The 13,386-nt window shown below is 39.3% G+C and overlaps 1 non-coding gene across 1 annotated transcript; it reads right to left on the bottom strand.

Moving 5' to 3' along the window:
* Nucleotides 1-752: 752 nt before the first annotated feature.
* On the bottom strand, nucleotides 753-867 carry LOC136729250 (U5 spliceosomal RNA). The gene has a single exon (XR_010808864.1). It is a non-coding gene; the product is annotated as a U5 spliceosomal RNA (small nuclear RNA).
* Nucleotides 868-13,386: the final 12,519 nt, after the last annotated feature.

Genomic DNA, 13,386 nt, shown 5'->3' with positions numbered 1-13,386 from the left:
CTAACCGGTATTGTAGTCAATGTGTTTATAACCTTTTTTGTTTAACGATTTGTGTGTTATCCTATGTGATCCCATGGTCTTTGATTTGGTCACGGAAGTGATTTGTCTTTGATTTGTTGATCTAGAGTTGAATTTTAATTAGTTTTTCCCTTTTGTATAATTAGTGTAGTGCTACATTTAGTCTTTGTTTTTAAATAAATTTGACAATTTATATCTTTGGAATTGGTGTCTGCGTCCAATTATTACAGAAATTGAGTTCTACAAGACTCCAGGATTCGTGATAAGGTGATACTATGAATTCACTTCTTTAATTGAAATGTATAAGTGTACCTTACGCTACATATATGTATGTATGTATGTATGTATGTCCAATTGCTTTGACAATACAAATGAATTGAATTGAGAGGGAGAGAGAGAGAGAGAGAGAGAGAGACAGACAGACAGACTGACAAACAGAAAAACAGACAGACACAGACACACACACACACAGAGCCAGCCAGCCAGCCAGCTCAGCGATGACATCACGAGCCTCTCTCAGCTGACTGCTATGACATCACAGAGCACGTACATTCCGTTGCTTGCCGTCTGTCAACCACTCAGTCACTGCCAGCCAGACTGGCTGGCTGGCTGGATGGGGGGGCTGCTTGCTGCTGCTGCGTACCTTAGCAAGCTTATTTGCTTGACCGGCCTTCCTACTCCTCTGCCCACATGCCCACCTATGCCCGATCTGCTGTTCACCTGGATCACAGCTCTGCCCCAACAAGGCAGAGCCCCCCAAGAATGGTACAAACTCACCCACGATCCCCTCCACGGAAAGCTTTAGCAAAAGGCAAAAGCGTTATACGTAATGAAGAGGAACCCGAGTCCAAGACGCATCCGACCAGCCATACATATTTGTGTGTATTAAAGATCACATTTTCTTACATTTAGTTTTTCTGTACTTTATTACATCTTATTGTGATTTATAAAAGTATTGTTTCTATTCCATATGTATGTATGTATGTGTGTGTGTGTGTGTGTGTGTGTGTGTCTGTCTCTGTGTGAAAGTTAGTGTGTGTGTCTGTACGTGTGTGTGCCTGTCTCTGTGTGAAAGTGTGTGTGTGTGTGTGTGTGTGTGTGTGTATATGTCTCTCTGTGAAAGTGTGTGTGTGGGTGTGACAGTGTGTGTGAGTGTCTGTCTGTCTGTCTGTCATGTAACTCGCACATCTGTGAGGGCACCATTTTTGCAGAAGAGATGTACACATTTTGGAGCAACATATGCTGCCATCCAGACATCATCTTTTCCAGTGACGTCCCTGCATTTTCAAACAGATCACATTTTATTACACTTTGTTTATCTGTACTTTATTACATCTTATTGTGATTTATACTTGTAATGTTTCTTTTCCATATATATGTATGTACAGTGGGGGAAAAAAGTAATTGATCCCCTGCTGATTTTGTACGTTTGCCCACTGACAAAGAAATGATCAGTCTATAATTTTAATGGTAGGTGTATTTTAGCAGTGAGAGACAGAATAACAACAAGAAAATCCAGAAAAATGCATTTCAAAAAAGTTATAAATTGATTTGCATGTTAATGAGGGAAATAAGTATTTGACCCATTTTCAATGCCCTGGCTTAGGGAAGGAGGTTCTCACCCATGATTTGACGGTACATGGCCCCGTCCATCGTCCCTTTGATGCGGTGCAGTTGTCCTGTCCCCTTAGCAGAAAAACAGCCCCAAAGCATAATGTTTCCACCTCCATGTTTGATGGTGGGAATGGTGTTCTTGGGGTCATTCCTCCTCCTCCAAACACGGCGAGTTGAGTTGATGGCAAAGAGCTTGATTTTGGTCTCATCTGAGACCACTTTCACCCAGTTCTCCTCTGAATCATTCAGATGTTCATTGGCAAACTTCAGACGGGTCTGTACATGTGCTTTCTTGAGCAGGGGGACCTTGCGGGCGCTGCAGGATTTCAGTCCTTCACGGCATAGTGTGTTACCAATTGTTTTCTTGGTGACTATGGTCCCAGCTACCTTGAGATCATTAACAAGATCCTCCCATGTAGTTCTGGGCTGATTCCTCACCGTTCTCATGATCATTGAAACTCCACGAGGTGAGATCTTGCATGGAGCCCCAGACTGAGGGAGACTGACAGTTATTTTGTGTTTCTTCCATTTGCGAATAATCGCACCAACTGTTGTCACCTTCTCACCAAGCTGCTTGGTGATGGTCTTGTAGCCCATTCCAGCCTTGTGTAGGTCTACAATCTTGTCCCTGACATCCTTGGACAGCTCTTTGGCCATGGTGGAGAGTTTGGAATCTGATTGATTGATTGCTTCTGTGGACAAGTGTCTTTTATACAGGTAACGAGCTGAGATTAGGAGCACTCCCTTTAAGAGAGTGCTCCTAATCTCAGCTCGTTACCTGTATGAAAGACACCTGGGAGCCAGAAATCTTGCTGATTGATAGGGGATCAAATACTTATTTCCCTCATTAACATGCAAATCAATTTATAACTTTTTTGAAATGCGTTTTTCTGGATTTTCTTGTTGTTATTCTGTCTCTCACTGCTAAAATACACCTACCATTAAAATTATAGACTGATCATTTCTTTGTCAGTGGGCAAACGTACAAAATCAGCAGGGTATCAAATACTTTTTTCCCTCACTGTATGTATGTATGTATGTATGTATGTATGTATGTAAGTGTGTGTGTGTCTGTCTCTGTGTGAAAGTGTGTGTGTGTGTCTGTCTGTGAAAGTGATTGTGTGTGAAAGTGTGTGTGTCTGTCTGTCTGTCTGTGAAAGTGTGTGTGTGTGTGTGTGTGTGTGTGTGCGTGTGTCTGTCTGTGAAAGTGTGTGTTTGTGTGTGTATGGGTGTGACAGTGTGTATGAGTGTCTGTCATGTAACTCGCACATCTGTGAGGGCACCATTTTTGCAGAAAGAGATGTACACATTTTGGAGCAACATATGCTGCCATCCAGACATCATCTTTTCCAGGGACGTACCTGCATTTTTCAGCAGGATAACGCCAAACCACATTCTGCCCAGATTTCAAGCGCATGGTTGCATAGGCAGAGAGTGCGGGTGCTAGCATGGCCTGCCTGCAGTCCTGACCTGTCTCCGAATTGAGAATGTGTGGCGCACTATGAAGTGCAAATTAAGACAACGAAGGCCCTGTGCAGTTGCGCAGCTGAGGAAATGCATAATGGATGAATGGGGGAAAATCCCGCTTGCTAAACTTAACCAAGTGGTGTCTTCAGTGCCCAAGTGCTTAATAAGTGTTATTAAAAGAAAAGGTGATGTTACATAGTGGTAAACAGTCGACTGTCCCAACTTTCTTGGTTTCTTTTCACTGCTAATGAGATGCTGTAGAGTGAGTTAGTTATATTGCTTTCAGGAGCTCTAATCGTATTGATGAGTTCATGCAGCATTTGTAATTGAATTTCAAAAATAAATCTTTGCTGTCTGGCCTGTGTGTATGAGATGTACTCTGTCAATCTTTGGCTAACAACTGAAACATTGGTAGAACAGAAATGGCAACATAAAAAAGAAAAGTACATTTTAAAAGAGCACATTAAATAGGATGAATATACAGTTTTTTACAATCACTTTGTCACTAATTTCAGAACCTTGATGTCATTTTTCAAAACTCTAGACACAAAACTCACTTGTCATCACTTGTAACACAGGCTGTCCAATGTTCAAAACATTGCATTGTGCATTCATATCTTTAAAGAAACCTAGCACTTGCAGACTTGTTGGTTCAAATAACTCATTTATCATGAAATACCATAGTAACATAGTAACACAGAAGATACCGATAGTTTCACTGTGTAGTTGTTCGTACAATCATTAAATATTGTAGTACAAAATATGTGATACATGTTTCATTATGGTACTACACATAAATACATCACTGTAAAAGGACTAGTAGAGAGAATACTACAGATTTGATTGAATCATTGTAGCTGCCTCAGTCATGGTCATGCCATGATTTACAACATGTTCTACAACTATTTCTCGGATTTCACTGGACACTATTTGCTGTTGCTGCCGCTGTCTGGTCCGTGGCCTTGTCCTCTACCACGTTCCCCCAACACCTCTCAAATGAGGCCCATGGCTGCCTCTCTGGTGAGGCCTAAGCCCTCCTCTATGACGAGGCCCACGACCACCTCTCAGAAGGGGTGCATGTCCCCTTCCATTCCTTTGACCACCACGTCTTCCTCCTCCCACTGCTTGACCTCTATTGTGACCTGGATGACCTGCCGGCTCCATGTTATCACTGTGTTGCTCGGGTGGATAGCACTCATTTCACTCGATACTCGTACCACAATGTGAAATCAATCATCAATAACCAGTTGGCAGTATTGGAAAAGCAATTACAAGGGCCTGCATACATACAGTAATGTCAAATCTGATGTGGAAGAACAATCATCTTCAACCAGGTTGGAGCGTTAGTTGCAATGCCTTTAATACATGCAGCGTGGAGAGGAACAGTGACTCAAGAAGATCCCAAAGTCGCTCTGCCTTCATTTTAACAGTCAGAGCTTTTATACACAAAAATCAAAGAGCTGGTTATAATCAGAAAGTCATTACTATGTTATCTTAAAAGTTAGCTAAGCAGAATTTATATCATTATAGGACAGAGTTCATAGATCAACACATGGATTAGGGAGCAGGCACTTCAATCATACTGTTTGACATTGTCTCCAAGATTCTCATCGTAAATAACAAGCAGAAATCAAACTACCTTCTGGCCTGACCTTCTAGCTTGACCTTATCTTTCTTAAGTATACAAGAGAGAAAAACAGGTATTAGAGAAAGAATTTCTAACTTTCCTTCCACACTGAAAACATGGTGTGGAAAAGTGCTACATGATGATGAATGATGATGAAATATTACATCCATAGATAATGTAGTCCAACTGGTTCATGCTCCTCGGTTATTGGTGTCAATGGATCTCATTATCCTGAAACTTTCATGATCGAAACATGGAATACTGTTCGTCAGTTTCCATAAAACTATGAATTAAGAGTAATGCAACAGTCACTTATCATTTTGAGCAGCTGTATCAATTGATAGTTAGATCTTTGTAATGAAATGAATAGACAGTGATCTCAGATGTAATGTGTGAATTGCATTTTGAAATGGTAATACTTTGACGTTAAGTTGTATCATTTTAGTTCAATGAACAAATGATCTGAGGTTGATGTGTATTGTATCCAAGCAATTGAAAAATGTGCATTTTGATCATCGGGTGTGAGTTTAGTGTCTAGAGTTTTGAAAAATGACATCAAGGTTCTGAAATGAGTGCCAAAGTGATTGTAAAAAAGTGTAATATCAGGGGACAGTGGCTATTACTGATCTGGCCTTCCGTGGCCTCTGTATTAATGTAACAGGTCACATTGTATGTGTACACTGATACTTGATAGTATAATATAGTACAAGTAAAAAACATACATAGGTATCATAGAAGTATTTTGCAGAAATGATTAAGGATACTTATCAAAATGGAGAGGAAATGCTAAATCCAGTCTCCCCAGGCTGAGCTTCTATTGCTACACCTGCTAAGTGGCTGCTGGCCCCACTATATGGATAGAGCCACACCAAGTACAAGAGTCTCCCCATTGCTATTTATATCTCCCTATCCAGTCTTCTATACGTGTCAGGTATACAAGTGTGTGTGTGTGTGTGTGTGTGTCTGTCTGTCTGTCTGTCTGTGAAAGTGTGTGTGTGTGTGTGTGTGTGTGTGTGTGAAAGTGTGTGTGAGTGTCTGTCTGTCTGTCTGTCATGTAACTTGCACATCTGTTAGGGCACCATTAATGCAGAGATGTACACATATTGTTTATTTTCCATATATATGTATGTATGTATGTATGCATGTCCAATTGCTTTGACAATACAAATGCACTGAATTGAGACAGAGAGAGAGAGAGAGAGAGAGAGAGAGAGGTGCTAAGGCACATTTGTAACATAAATTAGGGAACATTTGAAACATGCTTAGGGAACATTCATAAGAACATAAGAACATAAGAACATAAGAAAGTTTACAAACGAGAGGAGGCCATTCGACCCATCATGCTCGTTTGGTGTCCATTAATATCTAAGTGATCCATGGATCCTATCCAGTCTATTTTTAAATGTTCCCAAACTTTCAGCTTCTACCACTTTCCATCTTGAATGCCTTGAAGCCCAATTTCCATTTGTTGTCCCCTGGTGCGTGTGTCCCTGCTGATCTGGAAAAGCTCCTCTGGTTTGAGGAACCTTTCATGATTTTGAAGACTTGGATCAAGTCCCCACGTAATCTCCTCTGTTCCAGGGTGAAAAGGTTCAGTTCCCTCAGTCTCTCCGAGTAGGACTTTCCCTTCAGACCTGGAATAAGTCTGGTTGCTCTCCTCTGAACTGTCTCTAAAGCAGCAATATCCTTCTTGAAGTGTGGTGCCCAGAACTGTACACAGTATTCCAGATGAGGTCTAGCGCATTGTACAGTCTTAACATTACTTCCCTTGTTTTAAATTCTACACTTTTGACGATATACCCTAGCATTCTGTATGCCTTTTGTATTGCTTCCCCACATTGTTTGGATGGAGAAAGTGAATCCACATAGATTCCTAGGTCTTTCTCATGCATTACTTCATCTAGATCTGTACCTCCCATAGTGTAATTATAGTGGACATTTTTGTTTTACTGCATGTATTACCTTGCACTTGTCCACATTGAATTTCATTTGCCAGGTGTCAGCCCACAACTGAATTTATCTAAGTTCCTCTGAATAGCATGTGCTGCCAAGATTGTATCTGCTAAGCCACCTATTTTAGTATCATCTGCAAATTTGACAAGGTTGCTAAGTATCCCAGAGTCCAGATCATTAATATAGATTAGAAAAAGCAAAGGCCCTAGTACTGATCCCTGTGGAACTCCACTAACAACCTCACTCCAGTTAGAAGTGACTCCTCTAATCTGTTTCCTATACATCAACCAGTTCATAATCCATCTACTTACATGACCCTGAATGCCTACAGCTTCCATTTTGAGGATCAGTCTTTGGTGTGGAACCTTATCAAAAGCTTTTTGGAAATCTAAGTATATCATATCATATGCTTTCACGTGATCTACAGCTGCAGTTGCATGTTCAAAAAAATGTATTAAGTTAGTAAGACATGATCTGCCTCGTCTAAACCCATGTTGACTATCTCCAAGAATATGGTTTTCATTGAGATGCTCCTCTATTTTCTGTCTAATCATTTTTTCCAACATTTTACAGGTGATGCAGGTGAGACTGATTGGTCTGTAATTTCCTGGCTCAGTTTTGTCCCCTTTCTTGTGGATTGGTATGAAATTTGCTGTCTTCCAGTCAGTGGGAACATCCCCTGTTCTAAGTGTCATTTGAAATAATCGAGTTAACGGCCTATACATAATTTCCCTCATTTCTTTAAGTACTGTTGGAAATATCCCATCTGGCCCAGGTGATTTGTTTGATTTTAATTCTGCTAGTCCCTTTAGTACCTCCTCCTCATTTATCCTGATCTCTCTTAGGGTTTGACTGGATTGATTGTCAACCTGTGGCATGTCATCTGTTTTTTCTTTTGTAAAAACCTCTGTGAAATACTCATTTAGAATATTTGCCACATCTTGTTCGTTTTCCAAGATACCTCCATTTTTGCCCTTTATCTGTTTCACCTCCTCCTTAATTGACCGCTTGCTGTTGTAATTTTGAAAAAAGCTCATTGCATTGGTTGTAGCTCCAAGAGTTATGTTTCTTTCTATTTCCCTCTTTGCTTTCCTGATCCCTTTCTTAAGATCTCTTTGCAGCTCAACATATTCTATGTATTTTGTTTCATCACCATCCCTTTTGTATGTGCTATACAACATTTTCTTCCTCTTTATATTTTTTTGCATGCCTCTGGTTTGTATGTATGTATGTATGTATGTATGTATGTATGTATGTGTGGAAGGAAAGTTAGAAATTCTTTTCTCACAACTGTTTTTCTCTCTTGTATACTTAAGAAAGATAAGGTCAAGCTAGAAGGTCAGGAGGCCATAAGGTAGTTTGATTTCTCTTTGTTATTTACAATGAGAACCTTGGAGACAATGTCAAACAGAATGACCTACGTGCCTGTTCCCTAATACCATGTATAGACCTATGAACTCTGTTCGATAATGATATATGTTCTGCTTAGTTAGCCTTTAAGATAACATAGTAATGACTTTCTAGCATGTATGTATGTATGTATATATATATATATATATATATATATGTATGAATGTATGTATGTCCAATTGCTTTTGACAATACAAATGAATTGAGAGGGAGAGAGAGAGAGAGAGAGAGACAGACAGACAGACTGACAAACAGAAAAACAGACACACACACAAACACACACACACACACAGCCAGCCAGCCCGCCAGCCAGCCAGCCAGCCAGCCAGCCAGCCAGCTCAGTGATGACATCACGAGCCTCTCTCAGCTGACTGCTATGACATCACAGAGCACGTACATTCCGTTGCTTGCCGTCTGTCAACCACTCAGTCACTGCCAGCCAGACTGGCTGGCTGGCTGGATGTGGGGGCTGCTTGCTGCTGCTGCGTACCTTAGCAAGCTTATTTGCTTGACCGGCCTTCCTACTCCTCTGCCCACATGCCCACCTATGCCTCTACTCCAAGATACTTATACAATAGAAAAACTATGGTAATAATAATATAGCCCAAGACAAAAAATATTAATCTTTCTAGACTGTATTAAAGTTCAGCACTTCGGAAAAATAGAATTATTTTGTATTTCAATAAAACAAAAATTATTACTGGTATCCACACACCCAACCAATGTAAATGTCACGGACGGTGTTAATTAGCTCCTTAATCACCATTACTTATTATATTTATATTTCACTTCACTTTATGCAATATGGCTTGTGTATTTTGTTTGGTTCTATATTGCCATTATTGTGTGTGTTGATTATCTTTCACTTTATTGTTTAATTTGTTATTCACTTAGTATTATTTTGATTGTTTGCACGCGTGCCTTATTATTTTTGTTTCTTCTTTCTTTCACAACTCACCTGGGTCCACCTGCACTCTTCACACGCGTCCCCACTTAATCACCCTGCCCTGGGAGAGGAGAGGATTATCTGCTGTAGTCCACTTTCCAATGTGGGAGGTCTCTGCGGCTCATATCTCATTCAATTATTTATTCATTTATCCTACATCAAGTTTATTTATTTTCCCACGTTTCATTCAATCACCATCAGAAGCTCTCTGTGCTAAAAGTGGCAGCACATTTGTCTCACACACATCAAACTCACCTTTTCCTGCTTCCCAAGCCTTATCAACTTACTCAGACCCTCGTCAACTTACTCAAACCCTCTTCAACTTTGGTTAACATTGCTCTGCATTCTAACAGCTATTCTTTCTCCTATTCTTAATTTCTTACAAGAAATGTATTCAGGTTTTTTTATCAATATGTTTTATTTATATTTATACAGATGTCACTCCATTATTCGTTTATTGAAGTCATATATGTACCTAACAAAATATTAGCCAATAGGCCATTGATCTCAATAATGATTCCCATAATCCTAGGACACCTTCTCTTTTACTCTTCCTTTCCATTCTTACTTTTCTCCTGTAAAGCATTTTATATTACTTGAGCTTACTTATTCTATAGTTGTAATCTTATACTTCTGCGGTATCTTACCCTTTTCCTACATCACTCATCTTAAAACCATGGTCTACTTTGACTTTCATTTCAGGTATTATATGCTAGGCACCAATAACCAAACATTTTCTGAAAGACTGTAACATGTCACCAGACTGTTTACATTCTCCTGCTTTCACAGGCTGTCAGGGCTGCACCAGGCTCTCTTCTAGCCTTTCGTTTCCTTGAATTTGACTTTTGACAGAGCTTGTCCATAACATGATGTTTAACAAACAAATTCTGGTTCTTCTTGTGGAGACACCATGACTATTTATGTATTACTATTATTATCCATCTGTTTATTCAATGTATATTTTGGATTACTTTTCTTATAATAGTCTTTCTTTCTGATTTCTGATGCTTGAGGCACTCTGTATAGAGCCAAAGATCCTCATGAATATGATAAATCTGTTGTTACATTTTTAAATATAATTCTAAAATGATTGCCAAAACATAGACATTTACCTTATATCACCTTCAAACTATACATATTCATAAACACACAAAGCACATACACATTGATATCTAAAGATAATTCAGATATCCGATCTGTGGCATGTTTTATTGACCCTGCAGTGTCTCAAACAGCCCTTATAACTTATTATTTAAGCTTATGATTATTTAGAATAAAATGTCAAATAATCCCACTCGATTATTTCATTATTTCACTATCTCAGTTTTCTTGATCCATTGTGAAAAAGTTCTGTTATTTCCTCCTCATCTGTAGAGGCTACATTAGCCCACTCCCCGGTCTGATATTCTCGTAGTAACTGTATCCAAATGTTGGGCGGACATTTAGCCTTCACCATGATGTGTACATCGTGCGGGTGAAGGAGGTGAATAACCATCTTTTCATCTAGAATATCCCAAAAAGTTGTGTTACCCTGGTTTGGTTTTAATTTTGGGAGGGACACCCATATCATTTCTTTTTCTCCTGGGGAGAAGGGGACATGGGTTTTAGTCGTATAGACTATTGATTGACCTTCCTCTTTACTCTGTCTAGTTTTGACTTGCATGGGTGCAGCTGGGACCGTTTTCAGAGCGGTCAGATCTGGATACAATGTATTATTATAACCAAAATCAGTGATTGATTTATATTCCGGATTATATGGGGGAGGAGCGCTAGCAAAACCTCCTTTTTCATATTCCCATGCTTTGCGATCTAAATCATCCCAATCGGGCCTGTCGTCCTCGGAGTGATCTGTGTCGCGACGCGCTCCTAACACGGCAGCACATCGCGCACCTACACCTTCACCTTTTCTGACCACTTTTCTTGCCCTTCTAATTTGCCTTGTAGTTCTATTAATTCTATCGTATTTTTCACAACTTCTTCTCTCAATTCACATTACTGTTTATGATGATCTTCCATTTCTGTTATTTTCTTTTCTTGATTCTCACCAACCTGACACAATATCACAATTCCTTTCTCTGTCTTATCTGGTTGTTGTTGCTTCCACCAGTCCCGGTGCTCCTTCGGAGACCAGTCTTTCTCCCAACTTCCTTCCAACATTTTCTTCTCTACATTCTGTTTTTTTATTTCTCAAAAAACCAATAATGCTGGTGTCACTCACTGTGACGATTTATCTGAAATATTACATTATTATATATTATATTATGTATATATATTATAATAAAAACAAACACTCCAGTAAGGTACGGACACCCGTACATGACACTGGCTAAGGTAAGGGAACCCATAAACAACCATAAGCACCCCCGGACCTAGGACAGACTGTAACTTGCTAACTTGCTAACTTGCTAACTGTTTTGTTTGCTTCACATCGTTTGCTGCTAGTTGCATGCCAAACGAGTTCGTTCTGTCCAAAATATAAGCTTTTTTCTTCTAATAAATTCAATAAAAATACAGTGCACTAGCAACTATTTCCCTTTCAAAAGTTGTAGTCCCGTTTCAGTTAAAACAAAATGTGTTCTTCAAACAAAGAAAATACTTGTGTTTCTTTTCCCTCTTTACCTGCTCTTATCACAAAGCTTCTCAACACAATCTCAGGTGCAGGTGCACTCTGCGCTATCCTTTGCCCGAGCTTTGTCCAGGAAAACTCACTGTAGCCATCTTAGTTCAACACGGGCTCTCCTTACCTGCGAGTCACACGGGTCCAGTTCACTTTGCAAGTGAACAGTCTCTTCTCAGAAACAATAAGGAAACTTGGAAAGAAACACAATCCCAGGTCGGTGTTAAAAAAAAGTTCTTTGTTTTCATATTAAAAGAAAACATTTGTATTTTCTCTGCACACTTCACAGCTCCAATTAGCACACTCAACTAATCCCTGCCCCCCTCAGAAGCGTCACTAAAGAAAGGTACTCACAGTCATTTTAAATATGACATCCTGTAGTGTTTGTTTTCAAAATATGATCTTATTATCACTTGAACCAAATAAATCCTTTGACCCACTAATACCAAATTACAGTTATGGGGGCCACAGATGTGATTTGAAAATACGATCTTCCATGTCTTTCTGTTGTGTTTTGACCTGGGGATCTGTAATTGTCCAAGTGGCTACTGCACATGTACTTATTTAATATTAAATGTGTTATTTAATTAGGCTTGGTTCTGGTGAGCATGTACAAGACGTCAGCTTTTTAAATAACTGTGTGTATTGGATCATACACATTTTAGAAATACTCTCTCAAACTTCCCGCATTGGTACCTCACCAGGGAGGTAGAAAACAGCAATAGCATTGAAAAAGTGTGATTGTAGTTCTGCTCTTCTGCAATATATTTCTACAATATCTTTAACATCTTCTTTAACATTGTTTTAAAGGCTGGGACCAATATGGTGGAATATCTCCAACACACGGACATTGAGAGACTCGACCCCTTTGTGCTGCTGCTCAGAGACCAACTCTCAGTTGTCTCTGAGTAGGCTATGGATCAACTTCCTTTCCTAATATGAAGGAGACCATGGATACAAAACCTATGAAAAACAGGTGATTATTGTTATTCTTCTCATTATAAACTACTTAATACATCTCTCCCATAAAGTACAACAGGATAGTGGTGACGTCATTCAGGATTGGATTGCCATTGGTCAAAAGCCCTCTGAGAGAAATTGTGTGGCGACACTCCACACTCTTAGAAGAAATTGTTCTGCACAGAACCATAAAGGGTTCCTCGAGTAATCGCTCTGGTGGATCCCTTTATGGTTCTATGTAGAACCCCTTCAAAGGGGTTACATGAAGAACCCCCAAACATAGCGTTCTACACAGAACCATTCGTTTTAAAATGTTATATATAGAACCCATTCAAAAGGGGGACACGTGCTATACCTGAATTTGTTTTCCAAATACAATCTTTAAAAAATGTATGAGTTCATATATACAAACACACATACACAACGTAGAAATCGCACTACTAGTGAAGTAACTTCATTTACATTATATGCCACAACTCCTCAATTTGGAACGCAAAAACAAGACATCTGATGTAAAAGTGTAAACTAATTACGAACAGCACTTTTGATTTTTATCTTCAATTCAGGGGCTACTTATTCGAACAGTAAACTGTATTCTCTCTTCAGAGTGACTGGAATGTTTTTGCCTACATTCAACTTAAATATGAAAGTTTCCAAAAACGGCATAGTTTTCTTTAAGGCTATTCAATGCCAAACACAAAATTCTCTCTGCTTTCAGTGCTTGTCCTTCAGCACAATTACACAGGTTCATGATGTTCTCATTTCAATACATTG

This window comes from Amia ocellicauda, unplaced genomic scaffold (genome assembly GCF_036373705.1).
Source record: "Amia ocellicauda isolate fAmiCal2 unplaced genomic scaffold, fAmiCal2.hap1 HAP1_SCAFFOLD_30, whole genome shotgun sequence".
Taxonomy (NCBI): Eukaryota; Metazoa; Chordata; class Actinopteri; order Amiiformes; family Amiidae; genus Amia; species Amia ocellicauda.
The sequence above is the reverse complement of the archived record's forward strand: the minus strand, read 5'-3'. Positions and strand labels throughout refer to the sequence as shown.